The 18,731-nt window shown below is 36.4% G+C and overlaps 1 long non-coding RNA gene and 1 pseudogene across 1 annotated transcript in view; both read left to right on the top strand.

Annotated features, from left to right (window-relative positions):
• Nucleotides 1-18,731, top strand: part of LOC122483182 — a 53,278-nt gene that overhangs the window by 874 nt on the left and 33,673 nt on the right. The window contains exon 2 of the long non-coding RNA XR_006297322.1: nt 6,120-6,219. This is a non-coding gene — a long non-coding RNA (uncharacterized LOC122483182). The remainder of the gene's footprint in view (nt 1-6,119; nt 6,220-18,731) is intronic.
• Nucleotides 14,940-17,339, top strand: LOC122483181 (annotated as a pseudogene).

Raw genomic sequence — 18,731 nt, 5'->3', positions numbered from 1 at the left:
GTCTGGGAAACGGAAGCGGGTGGTGTTAACTATTAAAGATAAGCTTGATATAATAAAAAAACTTGAAGACGGAGGTTCTTCCAAACAACTGGCAGTGATTTATGGGATTGGTGAGACAACAGTTCGGGATATAAGAAAAAATAAGGAAAAGATTATAACTTATGCAAGCAGCTCTGATTCCACAAGTCTTCTTGCCAAGAGGAAATCTATGAAGCCATCTATGTATGAGGAACTGGATAGAGCAATGCTAGAATGGTTCAACCAGCAAAGAGCAAAAGGGAATCCCATATCTGGACCAATTTGTGCAAAAAGGGCAGAGTTCTTTTTTTATGCTTTGGGCATGGATGGTGATTTTAACCCCTCTGCTGGTTGGTTAACTCGTTTTAAGCAGCGGCACAGCATTAGAGAGATTAACATTAGAAATGAAAGATTAAATGGAGATGAGACTGCTGTGGAAGATTTTTGTAACAACTTCCGAGACTTTATTGAACGAGAGAACTTACAGCCTGAACAAATCTACAATGCTGATGAAACTGGACTCTTTTGGAAATGCCTACCTTCCAGGACTTCTGTGATCAAAGGTAAATGCACTGTCTCAGGGCACAAGTCAATTGAAGAAAGAGTCACTATCATGTGTTGTGCCAATGCAACAGGTTTACATAAACTGAAACTTTGTGTTGTGGGGAAAGCAAAGAAACCTCGCTCTTTCAAGTCAACTGACACCTCAAACCTGCCAGTCTCTTATTTCAGCCAAAAAGGTGCATGGATGGATCTTTCCATTTTCCGACAGTGGTTTGATAAGATCTTTGTGCCACAAGTTCGAGAGTACTTAAGATCTAAAGGCCTACAGGAAAAGGCTGTGCTCTTGTTGGATAATTCACCAACACATCCAAATGAAAACGTCCTAAGGTCAGACGATGGCCAAATATTTGCTAAGTATTTACCACCTAATGTGGCTTCATTGATCCAGCCCTCAGATCAGGGAGTCATAGCGACAATGAAGAGAAATTATCGTGCAGGTCTTCTTCAGAACAACTTGGAAGAAGGTAATGACCTGAAATCATTCTGGAAGAAGCTAACTCTGCTAGATGCACTTTATGAAATAGCAATGGCATGGAATTTAGTAAAGCCAGTTACCATTAGCAGAGCATGGAAGAAGATTCTTCCTACCATAGAGGAGAAAGAAGGCTTGGACTTTGATGAAGAAGATGTTTCTGTGGCTACTGTGGCCACCATTTTACAACATACCAAAGGATTGGAAAATGTGACTACTGAGAACATCGAAAAATGGCTTGAAGTGGACAGTACTGAACCAGGCTATGAAGTGTTAACTGACAGTGAAATCATCAGAAGAGCACAAGGCCAGACAGATGAATCTAGTGAAAATGAGGAGGAGGAAATAGAACTGATTCCAGAGAAGCATATTAATCATGCAGCTGCTCTCCAATGGACTGAAAACTTATTGGATTATCTAGAACAGCAAGGTGATATGATTCTGCCCGATAAACTGGTGATACGTAAACTTCGAGCCACCATCAGAAATAAGCAGAAGATGACAAATTCAAGTCAATAATGGCATTTCATTGTTACCATTGTTTTGGTAATTGTGTTTGTAACTCAGTCTCTGCAGTATGGCTTACTTTTCTTTGTGTTCTCAATTCTCAGACACAGTCCTATGAAATAGAGATACAAAAATGTATCTGAAGTGGCTGGAGGATTATGTGTTTTGCATCCTGTGTCTCTTCCTTTATTTGTACAGATAACTGGAAGCTGATTCTGTATAGATACAAATTACCTATACACATGTAGACCTGCAATTATCCCTTCTATTACAGTGGCATTTCCTAAAACTTCTAACAAAAATTATAGACAACGGAACAGATTGAGCACTTTCCTGAAATCTATAGTTCGGTTTATGAGGGCTACCACAGTAATCTTACTTTGTGGTGACATCTTGAATGGTTATGTTTTGTGTATCTGTATACACTGACAGAATGAGAAATACCTATATTTTAGATTTCGGGGTGATCTGTAATAATTTAAAGTGAAGTCCAATATGAGGAATCTGATCTATGAATTATAAAAATAACTTAGACATCATACTTTTATTCTCTTGCGTTTGTTTAGGTAGCAAGAGGGGGAGAGTTTTCTTGAATGAAGTAAATATAGGAATTGATTACTAAATTAGAAAACTACTTGAAAGTTGATATATAAAAGAGATATTCTGATCTATTTGTAGAAAACTGTGAATTAAAAATTTGGGGAACTTTAGGTTATTTATGAAAAGGGAATAAATAGGCTTGTTTTAATTGGGTCTTATGAATTGGGTAATTATTTATTCATGTAATTATAGTACAGATTTTGTAATGTTACATGTGGTGGTGTGAACTCCCACCTTATATGTGGGGGAGAATCTTGGGAATTTATGTTTTTTTTTTACTGTGTACTTGGAAATGTCTGTAGTTTGAAAAAGTTTATCATGCCTTTTTATTTGATATGAAAAGAAAAAGAAATGAAAGAATAAATTTTGTTATTATTTTTAACAAGCCATAGGTTGAGACCTGTTTTATGAAGAAAGCAGAAATAATTACGGAAAGTAATTTTAAGGAATTTTAAGGAATTTCATGACTTACTCTTTTGACAGTTGTAAAAAGGTATTTATTCCAGAATCCATTAGCAAAATTAAGTCAGAATTTTGCTAAATTTGCTTAGTAAATTTAATGTTTATTCAACACATTGAAAAGACTTTACACGTATGAATATTGGTTTAATTTGTAATTTAAAAGCAATGTGAGTCACCATATTATTTCATGCTTTGGCCCTTAAAAAATAAAATGTCCTCTCTCAGTTATTTTTTTAAAGGTTTAACTTTTTTATTAAAATATTTTGCATTTTATAGTGCCTTTCTTAGAATTCTAAGACTTCAAAGAGATTTAGCTTTCCCTAATTTCTGTTATCTTCATGATATATGTCAATTTTTTAAAAAAGACTTCTGTGATTAGAACTGTTTAAAAATTATTGCATGAATTGCCTCAGTGCACAGAGGAAAAAAAGCATCAGAAGTTAACATACATCTTGAATTAGATAATTATACATTCTGCTATAAATTAAATTGTATATAAAAGAATTTTTCATTTTTCTAACATGAAAATATGTATAAAAGCTTCTTGGAATTTCTGTCTGGGTTTGTTCAATTTTTAAAATTAATCTTGTCAGTGAAATTCAGCTGTATCATTGCCACCTAGTGGTAAAATTAACATTACTGTTAAACTGTGTGGTTCTAAATTTTAATATCTAGTAAAAGGTTCACTGTTTTGTGGCCTTGAGTGTGAATCTTGTGACTCTTTCTCTAGCCTGTGAGAGACTGCTATTGTTTTTTAGATTTATACCTATTTGCTCTTTTCCAAAAGCTGGCAACATGGGTAGGCTACAGTTTGTTTTAGACCCTTTTATCCTTAAACATAAGTATAAAATCTCCCCATTACTGAATATCATGTTATGTTCTAAACAATGTACTTGTATAACCCTCAAATTATGGTGGAAATACTGTTGCTCAGCTCATACTCTTAATTGCTGAAAATCACTTGGCTACAGTTAAGAATTTAAACCCAGGTATTTGATGACAAAGCCTCCACTTGTACTGTTCAACCTAGGCTAACCTCTTAACCTTTCCAGTCTTCAAATTTTATTTCTTGCCACCAACCTCCCTCCAGACCTGTAACGGATGTCTGAATTTACTTCTCTATTTTCCAGTGCACTTGTGGCAGCAACTGACCTTTCCTTTACTCTTTCATGGGTTAGTCTTCCTCTTTCACTACTCTGTAGCTTTATTTCTGTTTATCTCCAACCTAATAGCATTTGAACTTGGATCATCTGTCTTTTGATTTCGGGTTAGCCATGCTCACTAAGGAGTCTTTCTCACTTAATTTAAAATCCACCATTGGGAAAATAAACAGCTCTTCCAAACATTTCTCTTTAGTTCATGAGACAATCTCAAAGAAATTTGAGGTGTGGACACAGTATTATACCAACATAGAAGTCTTACTGGACCAGAGATACTGGAAACTGCTACTATCAAAACCACATGAGTATGTATGCACTCAGAGCCATACAGATCAAAGGGGGAGACATGAGATGATATGGGGAAAGAAGGAAGGATAGGTTGAAATACAAGAGGAGTTGGTTAGAGAAGGAAAAAGGAAATGTGGGCTAAAGTGAGGTGTATTTTGTAATGATGTGTATTGCAGCATCATAGTCCCAGGCTTAGTAGTGTGTGCAGCTCATTCATAGATGGTCCCTGAAATCTCTGCTTTTCTTTTTTTATAGAATGTTAAAAGTCAGTGCCAAGTTAAATGCATGTGATCAGTAGTTGGGAATGGTTAGTGGATGATGACAGAAGCTATTTGGGTACTTCCTGTATGTGCTCCAAAGTCATCAATACTTAGTTCCCAATTCCTCTTCCCTTAATGTACTGTGTGTTTAGCTTTCTCATTCTCCACTAAGAAATTAGCCACAGACTTAGTTTTCTTACTGGTCTTGCCAGGTTTTCCCCTTGATGAGTCTTGATACAACAACAGTTCTCAGAAAACCAACCTGTACATTAAAGTGTTTCTTTAAACCCGTACTCCTAGTAGCCAAGAATTCTGTGGGAGTAGCTTTACCTGTAGGTATTGATAAAGTAAATTAGGAACTTGCTTTTTACGAGAGATTTGGACTTTTGGTGGGTGTTGGTGAGTGAAGTAGAATTCTTTGCCAGGTTTAAATTTAGTGAATCAAAAATTGGTAGAGTCTTAGTATATGCGTAAGACTACTGGGGGTGGTGGGTTTAGGAAAATATAAGAGGATGAATGGTTCTTGTCCTTAAAGATCTTGAAATTAATGTGGGAAAATGGTATTTGAGAAACAAAACAATACAAACCTATCTGTTTCGATTGTAATCTCATATAAAACAGCCAACATGATGTGATAGGGACTGTGTAAGGAGACCATCATGATTTATTTTACTTACTCATTTCTTCACTGGCTTGTTCTTTGTATACCCTCTACATTTTAAGCTTTTGTTTGTTCTTGTTTTTTTACTGATTCTGAGTGACTTTATCCATTTCCTTTTCCTGCGTGCTTATGACCCCAAATCTACCTCCAGTCACTGTTTTCAGAAGTCCAGATTTGTATCTTCAGTTGAGAAGCAGGATTTAAGTTTGGAAGGGAAATTAAAATTGTTGCTTTGCTTCCCCACTGTAGTAAACTCTATTAGCATTCTAATGTCAGAGCTACCTAGGTGGGCTAAGGAGCTAAAATAATTTTTTAATCGAATGCTAAACAAAGCTCATCTTCCTTGGTCTGAAATAGCAAAATAGGTCATTATTTTCTTATCTCTGTCCTCTTAGTTAGCCTTTCCTGATATATACACATGCCTTTGCTTCTGACCATTTGGTCCCACAGGCAGCCATAGTAGTTTCTGTTTCTGGTATCCTGGTTGCTAGTCAAGTATCAAAATTAGTTTATCATGTTCCAACCCCTCACCTCCTTAAAAGACCATCATTTGTACTCTTTACACCAACTTTATTCCTTAGAAATGTACTCTGTCTTCCCCATTTTAGGCAGCTGGCAACTTCACACAGTAACTAGTCTCATGCAATTAGAAGTTGGGTGTGAAAGAATGCCCAAGGGTGAGCAGCAGTCACTGGGGACACCTAATGTGAAAACTTGTATCTGTAAGGCCTTAGCGTCCATGAGACTTGTAGTATATTGTGAAATGGTTTTCGTGATTTGTGTCTGTTAATACTATAAGATCAAGGATCAATGCTTTGCAGAGTAGTAGACATTCAGCAAACGTGTACTCAGCAAACCCTAAATGTATACTTTTCTGTGCATAAGACGTGTCCTAGGCAATGTATGGGATACATGGATAAGACTATCCACTTCAAGATATTTACAATAGAGAGAAAGATGCAGAAAAAGGAGTGAATTAAGTGTTACAATGCTGATGGAATGCAAAGGCAGGACTCATCAATTCTGATGTGACATAAAGAAGCACAATCTGATAGGAGGAGTGGAGTCGAAACAATTGAGTTGGTCTTGAAAAATAACTGAAATTTGCATTTCCCTTTTGTCTTCAGCCTGTGCCAAATGTGCTCCTGCCACATCATCCCCACTTGAGAACACTGCTATAGAGCTACAAGATTATAGGTATTTGGTCTGCTGTTCAAATTATTGAAGGTAATATTTACAGAATATTTTTTACCACTATTCCAAATTACCCAGCCTCTGGTGGTTATTTTTCTGATGCCTGCTTCCTGATCACAAATGTAATGCCACATACTTGAGATTTTTATCACAGCAGCACCCCACTTCAAGGTACCCATTCCACTATTGATCAGGGTAACTCTAGCTGATGAAACAAACCTCAGAATTTTAGAGACTTATAATAAATCTTTTTTCAGCAGTTTTATGATGATAAAGGACTTGGTTGGAGTATAACTTTAAATAGTGATTCACAGATTTAGGCTCCTTCCATCTTGTGATTTTGCATTTGCTAGACTCTTGCAATCTCCTGAATCTAGTCAACAGATGGGAAAAGAGAGAACAAAGAATATACACTGCTTCTTAGAAACTTCCTTTCTCAAAAGTGAAATACATTATTTCAGTTCACATTCTAATGATGAGAATTAATCACCCGGCCCTACCTTGGTATAGGCAATGCTGGAGAATGACTCTCTAGCTAGGCAGCTGCTTCCTAGAGACCACCTTGTACTATGGAAGGGGAAAGCACACATTTAGTGAATAGCCCTTTCTTAAACAAAAAACAAGCAATTCTTATAGAATGATGTAAGGAAGTTTTAAAAAGAATATCAGTGTATGAGTCCAACTCCAAGAGGATCTGATTTAGTTCATCTAGGGTGGCTATAGTGTTTGTTTTGTTAGTTTTAAAGTTTCCACATATCTCTCAGTATGCGGCTAAGGTTGAGAACCATAAGATTAGGAATTTGCGAGGTGCAGAGAAGATGTGGAGACAAGAGAATAACAGGTTCCTCTGATTGACTATGAGGTCAAGACTATATATCAAGACAAAGTAATGAGGAAGCTACATAAATAAGCAAAAGCATGTATATGCACCTGTATGTCTTTGTTGGGGTTAACTATGATATCAGAGGAGAAAATATGGAACTTGGAAGCAGAAGACCAATATTTAAGTCCCAGATTTATCATTTTTCAGCTCTAGAATTTCTAGTTGCTTGTTTTTCATAAGTACCTATTCTTTCATATAGACAATAATCTGTTATTTAAGTGTATTAATTTTACTTATTTGAAAATTACAGTTTGAATTCTCTACAGTCTCTGACCCTTCCCTAACCTTTACTGAGTTTGTAGTCTTTCATGGAGTTGGTACTATTCCAACACTTGGACATTGTTAATTGTGCATTCCTTATGCAGCTGAGATTGCCTGAAACACTATGGTCTCTGCTTAGACAGCACATATTATGGGAAGTATAGAAACATATGTTAAAGTTTGGTTGGAACCACTGATAGAATATGCAATGGACATTATAACCTGTCAGATGGAGAACTTGGGAGCTTGTTTTCTTTGGACTTCTCTTCCCAGCTTTCACCATTTCATTATATGGAACACAGTTTTCTCCTGCATAATTTATGGTCCTCCAAAAGTTTACCTTCTTATTTTTAGGATGGATATACTTTCTTCTTTTAATATTTTATGTATCTTTTTCTATAATGTATGTGATTGATATAAGAATAAAGCAGGGACGCCGGGACGGCTCAGTCAGTTAAGCATCTGACTTCGGCTCACGTCATGATCTCATAGTTCATGGGTTCGAGCCCCACATCAGGCTCTACTGACAGCTCAGAGCCTGGAGTCTGCTTCAGATTCTGTGTCTCCCTCTCTCTCTGGCCCTCCTCTGTTTGCACTCTGTCTCTCAAAAATTAATAAATGTTAAAAAAATTTTTTAAAAAAAGATAAGAATAAAGCACCCAATATCTCCATTTATCCTGATATCAGAAGTCCTGGCAGCGTGATCTTGGGTGAGTCTCTAAGTCTCTCTGAGTCTCATTATCTCTAAAATGGGGATAATAATTCAGACTGTTAGGAAGAATAAATAAAATAGTGAAGAATACTTTGTGAATGAATGCTAGTTTTTATATTATTAATAGGAAGGATTAAAGGACCAGAGGCATCATAGATGATAAGAGTGAGAGAGTAAGTTAATTGAAACAGTAGGAGTTTGTGGTTGAAGGGAAGGATAATAAAGATCAAGATTTGCAACTTTAGGTATTCACAATGTGTTGAGGCAATGTATACAAATGGGCTCTGGCATTCCTTTTTCATTGCTCTCTGCTTTCTCTTATTACTATATGATGTGGGGACTAACCCTTTTACTCACATTCTAAATCAGAAGACACTTTTTTCCCCCCCACATTACAGTTGACCCTTGAACAATGGGTTTGAAGTATTTGGGTCCACTTATATGAGAATTGTTTACAGTACTGTAAATGTATTTTATCTTTTAATTTTCTTTTCTCTGTCTTAATTTATTGTAAGAATACACTGTATAATACATATAATATACAAAATATATGTTCATCAACTGTTTATTGGTAAAGGCTATTAGCAGTTAAGTTTGGGGGAAGTCAAAAGTTATATGTAGATTTTTGACTGTGTGGGGCGTCAGTGCCCCCAAACCTTGCATTTTTCAAGGATCAATTGTATAATTATGAAATATTTGTAGATTCTTACTTTAAGGACAAATCCTGAAGGAGAAAAGGACATTTCAATTAAGTCCTAAAGGTAGTGAAGGAATAAAAAGATCAACTGTGGTTGAAAAGCCCTTTCATGGGGTGCCTGGGTGGTTCAGTCGGTTAAGCGGCCAACTTCGGCTCAGGTCATGATCTCGCGGTCTGTGAGTTCGAGCCCCGCGTCGGGCTCTGTGCTGACAGCTCGGAGCCTGGAGCCTGTTTCAAATTCTGTGTCTCCCTCTCTCTGACCCTCCCCCTTTCATGCTCTGTCTCTCTCTCTCTCTCAAAAATAAATAAACGTTAAAAAAAAAAAAGAAAAGAAAAGCCCTTTCAGGTATACACACTCAAGATTTAATGGAAAAGTTAATAAAGTTTCAAAGAACAGATAAAAAATCTGAAAAGGAGGGAGGGGATATTGAATAGATTAGTGACAAGCATTTGGATAATCTTTTGTCTCTTTCTGAATGAAGGAAATGAAAAATAATAAAACAGGAGTAATAATGATGGCAGATTCGTTTTGAAAACTTATTTAACAAATATGATCACACTGGGATGATTTTAAGTTGAGAGAAGTTTATGGTTTCAGTTTACTACTGAAAAGAAAGCAGTGGGAGTCTGCCTTTTCACTAAAAGCATTTTCACAAAAGATAATAGAAATGATTGATATTTGATGCCATTCTGGAATTAAAAGAATAAATAGCATTAAGCAGTCAAGTAGCTCTTCCATTCTCCCTTTTTATACATGTCTAAGACCCTGTGTGAATTTGTCTAGTATTATAAATTGACACAAGTAACAGGGATTTGTCTAGCATTAGAAATTGACACAAGTAATGGAATTGTCAGTACATATGTGAGGGGGAACAAGTGCCCAAATTTCATTCTTTTATTTAATAGAGCTTTTCTTGCATAAGGCATGTAAAGAAAAGTCTTTGTTGCAGAGATGTATGAGGGCTCCATGGGAACTGAAAACAAGGCTGCATTTGATCATATCGTTAAACACCACTATTATTTCCTATTTTGATTTAAGTAGGACTAGCTTTTCTTTCTTTCTTTCTTTCTTTCTTTCTTTCTTTCTTTCTTTCTTTCTTTCTTTTTTTGTTCTGTGTATTACAGATGTTTTAACAAATGAAATAAAATTGAATGCCATGTGGAAAAATCAGTTATCCAGGAAATAATTTTTAAGCTGTATTTGTGCCCTCATTAGCAGAATTTTCTGTTATCTAATCTTAATAGGAAAAATTATGTTTCATATATTAAACAATCAGATGTCTCTTAAACATTTGCCCCCTTTTAACTTGAGGTCTTTGTTAGTTCCTTTAATGTAACTGTGACATCTTATCTTTTATTATTTGTTCATTTATTCATTCACCTCAAATATTTATCTACCTATGAATATTTACCTAGTTCATAACCAAAATTTTAAATAATTATCCCCTAATTTCTTCTTGATTTGTGTAATTATTAACTTGAAATTAAATCCTTATATATTTTGTATGTTAGAAAAATGACTAATATTAGGTGGGTATACTACTTCATTGATCAATGAAGTGATGGAGAGAGATACTCAGAAAGATTGATGATTTAAAAAAAAACTTTTTTAAATTTTATTGATTTTTTTTTTTTGAGAGAGAGAGAGAGAGAGAGAGAGAGAGAGAGAGAGAGAGAAACCAAGCACATGAGTGGAGGAGGGGCAGAGAGAGCAGAAGAGAGAGAGAATCCCAAGCAGGCTCCATGCTGTCAGCACAGAGTCTGATGTGGGGCTCAAACTCACAAACTGTGAGATCATGATGTGAGATGAAGTCAAGAGCTGGAGGCTTAGCTGACTGAGCCACCCAGTCGCCCCAGGTTGATGATTTTTGATGAGTTTTAGCATTCAAATTGGTTTTAAAACCAGAATTATTTTGAGATTGTCATTTTCAAATGCATATAACACATAACATTTATTCATTGATTTATATGAGTGATAACAAATATTCTTGTTCACACACAGTTAAGATATTTATTTACAATACCCATTTTATATTACCTAGAGATTATTTGATGGTTTTAAAATAGAAAAAAATTCAAATACAAATAAAAGTAGAAAGTTGAAGAAAAATGTTCAATAATGATTAGACTCTATAAGTATTAAAATATCTACTATAGGAGTTTAATTTTAACTGAGTTTTCATAAAAGCTCTCCCAACATAATGGATATTTTCTTGAATTGCAAAGATGCCTGGTCTTTAATACTTTTTTTTGTTTTACTTTTATAGTCATGATAGGTGCATTAACAGCTATATATGCTATAGCTTGACAGAGTTGCCTTCTAACCAAGATATTGTCATCATTCTTGGTTAACTAGCTTGAATATATGAATTTACCCCAATTAGGATATAATTAGGCTAATCCTGATTTGGGTTGACAAAGAGCCTTGCAGGTATTCTAAAGACAAAATTAATTTTCAAGGGTTCAATATATTTCTTATTAGTTCATAACAGTATAAAAAGTTACATAGCATTTTTAAAAAGCATAATACACAAAAGCTTCAAAATAAAAGTAGATGTTCATGACATTTATTTTCTGTTTACCAGATTAGGACACCTTTTCCTAATCTTTAGCATTTAATAACATTTAAAAAAATATACTAAAGGAAAAAAAAATCCAAGCATGAATGACTGATAAATTCTATCATCTAATGAAATAAAGTTTATTAAAGATGACTGATGGTGTCCTTTTTCCCAAATCTGCTCAACACAAAATGTGTAGGATGGACAAGAATGTGGTTTGTGGGAGCCAATGTAGAAAATGCTTGAATGGTTAAAAATCAACCAGTAATTAACGAAGTGTACATTAACAGTATAATACTTAGTGAATATTTACAGGAGACTTACATATGCCTGACACTGCTCTAAGTACTTGGAACTTAGCAAGAGACAGCTATATATTGTTCTTAGCTCATGGTTACATACAACAAACTATTTTATTTCCCTATGGGCCAGCTAACAACAGGGAGTGAGTTTGTGGCTCAATAAAAGGCTTAAATTGGTGCTAGAGTTGTCTCCAGATATAAAGAACTTCCTCTGGAACTAGTAGAGCTAATTAGACTGCCCTTCACTAAACTGTTAGAAGAGGGTCAGTCACTGCATTGGTTGTTGGATGAGATGCCCTTTTCAACTCCAACGCTCCATGATTCTTTTACACTGAAGAGTTGTAGGGAGAGTACTGATCAAATTCCAAACAGGAATAAAAATACTTTCAGAAGCTTTCATTTATGCATTCAGTGAATATTTACTCAGTGCTAACTATATATCAGACACTGTTTTAACGCTTGGGGATCTAGCTTTTACAATAAGTATGGTGGGTTTTGGAATGTAAATCTTCCCTTTGATTTCTGTGGTTTCAAAGAACCACATTTTGCCATCAAAATATGCCTAATTATAGAATCTAAAAAAAAAAAAAGAAATCCAGAAAGAATTAGACAACAAACATAATGAGACAGATGACTCTTTCGATAACCTTTTTTGTTTAAATTGAATTTCATAAGGACTTGTTGTTTCTGGCACTTAGGACAAGATTGACCTTTTCCTCTCATCCATTTATAATTACTAACTGCCTAGTAGTGCACTACTAGGTATTTATCGAACGGATATGAAAATGCTGATTTGAAGGGGAACATGCACCCGAATATTTATAGCAATATTGACAATAGCCAAATTATGGAAAGAACCCAAATGTCCACCAATTGATGAATGGATAAAGAAGATATACACACACACACACACACACACACACACACACACACACACACAATGGAATATTACTCAACAATCAAAAAGAATGAACTCTTGCCATTTACAGCAATGTAGATGGAACTAGAGTGTATTATATTAAGAGACAAATACATGATTTCACTCATGTGGGATTTAAGAAATACAACAGATGAACATAGGAGAAGGGAAGGCAAAATAAGAAAACAGAGATGGAGACAAACCATAAGAGAATCATAAATACAGAGAACAAGCTGAGGGTTCATGGAAGAGGGATGGGCAGGGGGGATAGGCAAGATGGGTGTTGGGCATTGAGGAGGGCACTCTTTGGGATAAGCACTGGGTGTTATATGAAAGTAGTGAATCACTAGGATTTACTCTTGGAACCAATATTACACTGTATATTAACTACTTGAATTTAAATAAAAATAAAATTACTATGCTACAATAATAATGGATATCATCCATTGAGCATTTACTATGTGCAAATCACCCTGCTAGATTATTTCCATGTATGTAATTTATTCCTCACAGCAATATTGTGATATGATGCAGGTAGTGTAAGTCATAGTAGTGTCTCTTTTACTGAAGAGGAAACAGGCATGGAGAGGCTTACTAACTTACCTAAGGTGAAGTGTCGTAGACTCTAAGTTTAAAGTTCTCTTGGCCAGCAAAAGAGTGGATGTTGGATTAAAGCAAGAGATGGCTAATGTCTGGGAAAAGACAAGAGCCTCGAATAAGGGTCCTTGCCCCATATTTATTCAGATCAGAAGGCTTACAAACGTGATGAGTGTGTACAAAGAGACAAACTAGGAACATTAACTTGGGATGTGAGGGTAAAGGGGGGGGGTTGAAAATACACAGTATTTGGGGTTTGGGTCAATATAGAACAAAATCCAGGAGCTGGGCAGATGGGTAGATGGTTGTTAACAGCAGACAGGAGGCGCCATGCCTGTTTATCCTTGCCAGCCTAGGGGATGAGACAGACAGGGGGAATAACCTCAGGGTTAACAAGGCACCTTTTCTTTTGTTAACCGTCTCCGCTCTGGGCTGCTTTGCCTGCAGTGCAGCGGTCCATAGCCTTCCACCCTGAACATCTAATCTTGTTTATTTCATATACGTATGTATTGGGCACCTTTGCACCATTTCTGTTTCGGGACTTTGTCTCTCCCTCTCTAGTTTGGGGGCTCTGCACCCTCTCTCTATTTTGGGTGCCTTTGCAACTCCTTATTCCTGGTGCCTTTGTGCCTCCCTATTCTCGGGGTGTCTTTGCATCCCCCTATTCTTGGAGTGCCAATCTGGTTTACCCAAACTCAGGTGTGAGCATTTTATGGCTTTGTATTTCTTTATGCCTTGTTAACCCATTGGTATAAGCCCAGGGGATTCCCAAGCTTATCCCCCACAGTGAAGCAGCTAGTAAGAGATGATACAAAAAAAAAAACTGTTAAAAAAAAAAAAGCTGTGTATTGTGCTTATTTTCTATTTGGTATTATTAACCACATACTATGTAACCTTTCTAGATAAGAGAATCTGTATGCCTTGCATACTGATTCTCATTTGTTATTCTGCAATTTTAATAAGTGACAAAAAGAAGTAGATATAATAAGATAGAAGAAGTAAATGGTGGAAATTAAGAAATGTTTCAACAACACTAACCTGGGTATTCTTTCTGATTTTCCTTCATAGACTCCTCTTCCTATTGAAATTGGAGGTATTTCTTAGCATTCGGTGTAGCAGCTCTACCATGTTCTTCTCCCTTGCAACATAATCCCTGAGTGGCCTTTTTCCTGATATGGATTCTTTTCACTAAAGTTTTTTAAATCTCAAGTCTGCAAAGTTTCCAATACAGCCACTTTCCTTTGTGCCATCCAAATCAGTCTAGGTATCCAACAATCTAAGTACATTTGGAGTTTGAATTGTATTTTAAACTTGTAATCATTTTTATCTGTAAAATTAGTATTTACAACCAGAGATGAGATTTAGCTAATTCTCTAATTTTAAGAAAATCTACATAATCTTTATATTTATTGGTTAGTTTGAGCTATCTCAGTGAGGCCATAATAAACTCATTATTAATAAGATAAAACTAACCCCCTATGTCAACATAGATTGCAATTTATGTGAATATGTTTTCTAACAAATATAGTTCCCTAAAACATAGTTTTAATCTCAAGTTTATAAAGCAATATTTGGATTCATTTTTGAACAATTTCAATATTACAGAATTTTGTTTCCCATTTAATAAAACTTTTTTTTTTTTTTGAGGGAGACAGAGAGAGAGAACATGAGCAGGGGAGGAGCAGAGAGAGAGAGAGACACACATACAGAATCTGAAGCAGGCTCCAGGTTCTGAGCTGTCCGCACAGAGCCTGACACGGGGCTCGAACTCAAGAACCATGTGATCATGACCTGAGATGAAGTCGCATGCTTAACCGACTGAGCCACCCAGGCGCCCCCTATTTTTTTTTTTTTTGCCATTTTTAAGAAACATCTAAATGAAAACCTCAAATTGTGATGGCACAAATAAGTATCAATTAGTATTTTATGACAACTCATGTAAACCTCTTTTATCTAATTAACAACATGTAAAAATGGTTTGTTGTGAGACTTATATTCTTTAGGATAATAGATTTCCGTTTGAACTTCTAACTAAAATGCTAATATTAACAGCTTCTGACTCCCTTTAAAATTTTTAGTCAAAGTGCATCAAAGAATTTGTAGATGAGGCTTATGACTATATTTTGCTCAATGGAGTCAAGCGGAGGAATAGCAAATATCACATTATTTATTGGCTGTAAATGAAAACTAGGAATCAATAGAAAGGATTAAATCATGAGTTGTTATACAACTCACATATGCATTCATTCATTCATTCATTCTGTTATTTATTTGACAAACATTTAAAAAGTATATGCATAAGGCTAGTTGGGATAGAATATCTTACATAAGATACAGCCCTTGTCAAGGAATTTAGGCTCATAAGTATGTCTTCAGTATGAAGATCATGTTCACTAGAGTTTTCCACATCGAACAATAGGACCTTGGACCCTATAGTTCATGAAAAGGTCTTGTTAAAATCTGTTAAAACGTACTAAGTATATTAAATGACTAGACCACCTAGATGTATGCACATTATGCAGAGTTTCCTTTGAAACTAACAGTGTTATAATAGCGCTTCAGTTAATTTCACACAACTACTCTGAATATCATTAAACAGTATTAGAACTCGCTAGCCCTGCAGCATTGGGTGACACCTCTCCAGTAAGAGCTCACAGGGAGGAGGAACCATTGCTCTGGTGCTGCGGTCCCACTGCCTGCTTGATGGCTGCAGACCACAGTGGCCTGGAGTGCTTCTACTGCCTGGGCAAGAGGCAGGGGATGTGGGTCCGAGCCCTTCCACGTGGGGAACTCTGTCCTCCCCTCCAGGCCTACGCCCACATGCTCACAGTCAAGGAATGCAGCAACCACTGCAAGTACTGCTTTGCCAGGAAAAAGGGATTGTTCAAATGTGGAAGATGCAAGCAGGCATTTTACTGCAACAGGGAGTGTCCGAAAGACACTGTTAGAAAGACAATTGGCTTATGCACAAGATGGAATGTTCTTGCATGCGTTGTTTTGCGGGGGGCGGGGGTTGGACTGGAATCCCTCAGAGATGGTAAGGCTAACTGCAAGGATTCCGGCCAAACAGAAGATCCACCCAGAAAAAACACCTTCAGAGAAGTTGTTGGCTGTGAAGGAGTTTGAATCACATCTGGATAAATCAGACAATGAGTAGAAGGACTTAATTCAGGTGACATTACTGCTCTTTGTCACTTTCCCTCCAAGCACCTCCAGTTCCCTGGCAGTGATAACTTGGTGGTACTCTTTGCACAGTTTCACTGTAATGGCTTTACAACTGAAGAGGCAGAGCTTTCTCATTTGGGATATTTCCCCGGGCAATATTTCCTGAGGTTGCACTGATGAATCATAGTTGTTGCCCCACTGTCATTGTGACCTACAAGGGGATCCTGGCAGAAGTAAGAGCTGTACATGATATCAACCTGGGAGAGGAGGTTTGTATCAGCTATGTTGACCTCCTGTACCCAACAGAAGACAGGAATGACCCGTGAAGAGAGTCTTACTATTTTACCTGTCAGTGCCAGGAGTATACCACCAAAGACAAGAATAAGGCCAAATTGGAAATCCAGAAGCTCAGCCATTCCCCCAAAGGCAGAAATAATCTCTGACACGATCAGATATGCACGCAATGTCCTGGAGGAGTTCTGGGGGGCCAAGCACTACAAATGCCCTCGCGAGCTGCTGAGTATCTGTGAGCTCAGCCAGGAGAAGATGAGCTCCGTGTTTGAGGACAGCAATGTGTACATATGGCACATGATGTACCCAGTCATGGGTGTCTGCTTGTATGTGCAGGACTGGGAAGGAGCCCTGTGATATGGACAGGAAATCGTTAAACCCTCCAGCAAGCATTCTCCTCTGTATTCCATTGCTTCCATGTGGTTGAAGCTGGGAAGGCCATACAGGGGCCGGGAAACAAAGCTGCTGGAGAGAAAGCAGTGAAGAAGGCCATTGCAATAAGGGAAGGAGCTCTGGCAAAGATCATTTGTACATTAATGATATCAAACAAGAAGTTGAAACTATGCTGTTAGTTTTCATTTAAAGCTAGTGCAGAAACCTTCAAGGATTTGAATATTTCAAATCATACACCTCATTCTCTCATTTCTGCAAAATCATTGGAACGAAAACACTTCCTCTTAAACCTTACATGTGGCTTACCTGGAAGTTGGTCTTAATCTTTAATCTTAATACCAAAATAAATTCTGAATGTTTTTTGTCCCCTAAGAGGTATGGCATGGTTTCATGCATTATCATACACTTTGGACAGAGCAAGTTTAAAAAATGAGATTATTTTTTCCTTCATGCCTGAATGATGAAAGAGAATAGAAAAGATAATGGTAAAAATATATATATATAAAATGCAACATTGTTACCTGGTTTTTTTAATTAATAGATCTTATTTTTAGAGCATCTCTAGATTAATAGAAAAATTATGCAGAATGTACAGAGTTCTCACATACCATCTTTTCCTACCGTACCCACCTTACAGTTTATCCAGTTATTAACCTCTTGCTTTAGTGTGGCACATTTGTTATCATCAAGGAACTGATAATGATGCATTATTATCAACTAAGGTCCACAGTTTATTAGGGTTCACTCCTTGTGGTGCACAGTTCTAAGTGTTTTCACAAATGGGTAACACCGTGTCTGCCATTACAGTGTCGTACAGAATCCTTTCACTGTCGCCCAAATCTGGTGTTCCTTCTTTAATCACTCCCTCTTTTCCTTGCTCTCTCTGAACGCTTGGAGGTCACTGATCTTTTTACTCTCTACTGTTTAGCCTTTTCAGGAATGGTATATAGCTGGAATCATACACTGCAGCATTTACATACTGGCTTATTTACTCGGCAATACGCATTTAATGTTCCTGCATGTCTTTCCGTGGCTTGATAGCTCATTTCTTCTTATCACTGGGTAAAATTCCATTGTATGGATGTACCACAATTTCTACATTGCCCTATTAAAGGACATCTTGATTCCTTCCAATTTTTGGCAATTATGAATAAAGCTGCTATTAACATTTGTATGTAGGTTTTTGAGTGGACATAAAATTTCAACTCATTTAGGTAATTATCTTGGAGTACCACTGCTGAATCATCTGGTAAGACTATGGTTAGCTTTGTAAAAAACTGTTAAACTTTTCCAAAGTGGTTGTACCATTTTGCATTCCATCAGCCATGAATGAGAGTTCCTATTGCTCTACACTCTTAGTGTTTCACATTTAGCCATTTTAATAGGTATGCAGAGGTCTCATTTTTTAAATTTGCAATTCCCGAGTGATATTTGATGTAGTGCATCTTTTCATAAGCTTATTTGTCATCTATATATCTTATTTGGGAGATGTATGTTTAGATACTTTGCCTACTTTTTAATTGGTTGTTTTCTTATTGTTGGGTTTTAAGAGTTCTTGGTATATTTTGTATACAATTCTTTTATCAGCTTTGTGTTTTGTAAATATTTTCTGTGGCTTTTCATTTCTTAACAGTGTCTTTTGCAGAGCAGATGCCTTTAATTTTAACAAAGTCTAAATTACCAATGCTTTCTTTCATGGATCATATTTTTGGGGTGGTGTCTAAAAAAAGTCTTCACCCTAGGTTTCCTACTATATTATTTTAC

This window comes from Prionailurus bengalensis, chromosome D1 (genome assembly GCF_016509475.1).
Source record: "Prionailurus bengalensis isolate Pbe53 chromosome D1, Fcat_Pben_1.1_paternal_pri, whole genome shotgun sequence".
Lineage (NCBI taxonomy): Eukaryota > Metazoa > Chordata > Mammalia > Carnivora > Felidae > Prionailurus > Prionailurus bengalensis.
This window is presented reverse-complemented; position numbering and strand designations above follow the sequence as displayed.